At 39.0% G+C, this 1,364-nt stretch overlaps 1 non-coding gene across 1 annotated transcript; it reads left to right on the top strand.

Moving 5' to 3' along the window:
- The first annotated feature begins 477 nt into the window (after window positions 1–477).
- LOC121024306 (U6 spliceosomal RNA) lies at window positions 478–583 on the top strand. The gene has a single exon (XR_005787658.1). It is a non-coding gene; the product is annotated as a U6 spliceosomal RNA (small nuclear RNA).
- Window positions 584–1,364: the final 781 nt, after the last annotated feature.

The raw sequence follows: 1,364 nt of genomic DNA, 5'->3' as shown, positions 1-1,364 counted from the left end.
TTTACCATGCCTTGGTGTAGTATTCACTTTATTGTAGTGATCTAGAACAGACCCTATAATACTCCAAGGTATGACTAAAATTTTTTCAATAGGTTTTGTTACTTTGACCAACCAACCTCATATTTTACTGGGACTTAACTCTACCCTATGCTCTTTTGTGTCCCATGTATATCTATGTCTCCTTTTCCATGGATTCACAACATTTTTAGGCATAAGAAATCCACTTTTACAGTAAATTTTTGAACACAACAGAAACTTATTAAATTATTAGAAATCCTAAGCAGATCATTGTTTTTTTACTTCTGCTTAATGAGAAATTTGCCCATCCACATATATTAATAGGCCTCTTACAATAACTGTTGCCCATAGATTTAGAATCAATGATCTAGAATGATCTATTTTAATTGTGCATCCTACCAGTAAAAAATATTGGAGAACTGACCTCCATATTTACACATTTAAAAATTATATATAATAGTGCTCGCTTCGGCAGCACATATACTAAACTGGAACGAGACAGAGAAGATTAGCATGGCCCCTGTGCAAGGATGATATGCAAATTCGTGAAGCGTTCCATATTTTTGGACCAATGGAATAGAATAGAAACCCCAGAACTAGACCCACAAACGTATGGTCAACTCATCCTTGACAAAGCAGGAAAGAACATCCAATGGAAAAAAGACAGCCTTTTTAACAAATGGTGCTGGGAGAACTGGACAGCAACATGCAGAAGGTTGAAACTAGACCACTTTCTCACACCATTCACAAAAATAAACTCAAAATGGATCAAGGACCTGAATGTGAGACAGGAAACCATCAAAACCCTAGAGGAGAAAGCAGGAAAAGACCTCTCTGACCTCAGCCGTAGCAATCTCTTACTCGACACATCCCCAAAGGCAAGGGAATTAAAAGCAAAAGTGAATTACTGGGACCTTATGAAGATAAAAAGCTTCTGCACAGCAAAGGAAAAAAACAACAAAACTAAAAGGCAACCAACGGAATGGGAAAAGATATTTGCAAATGACATATCGGACAAAGGGCTAGTATCCAAAATCTATAAAGAGCTCACCAAACTCCACACCCGAAAAACAAATAAGCCAGTGAAGAAATGGGCAGAAAACATGAATAGACACTTCTCTAAAGAAGACATCCGGATGGCCAACAGGCACATGCAAAGATGTTCAGCGTCGCTCCTTATCAGGGAAATACAAATCAAAACCACACTCGGGTATCACCTCACGCCAGTCAGAGTGGCCAAAATGAACAAATCAGGAGACTATAGATGCTGGAGAGGATGTGGAGAAACGGGAACCCTTTTGCACTGTTGGTGGGAATGCAAATTGGTGCAGCCGCTCTGGAAAGCA

Source organism: Herpailurus yagouaroundi, unplaced genomic scaffold (genome assembly GCF_014898765.1).
Source record: "Herpailurus yagouaroundi ecotype Mexico unplaced genomic scaffold, PumYag 63136, whole genome shotgun sequence".
Taxonomy (NCBI): domain Eukaryota; kingdom Metazoa; phylum Chordata; class Mammalia; order Carnivora; family Felidae; genus Herpailurus; species Herpailurus yagouaroundi.
Note: the sequence above shows the minus strand (reverse complement) of the source record. Positions and strands in the feature narration are given on the sequence as shown.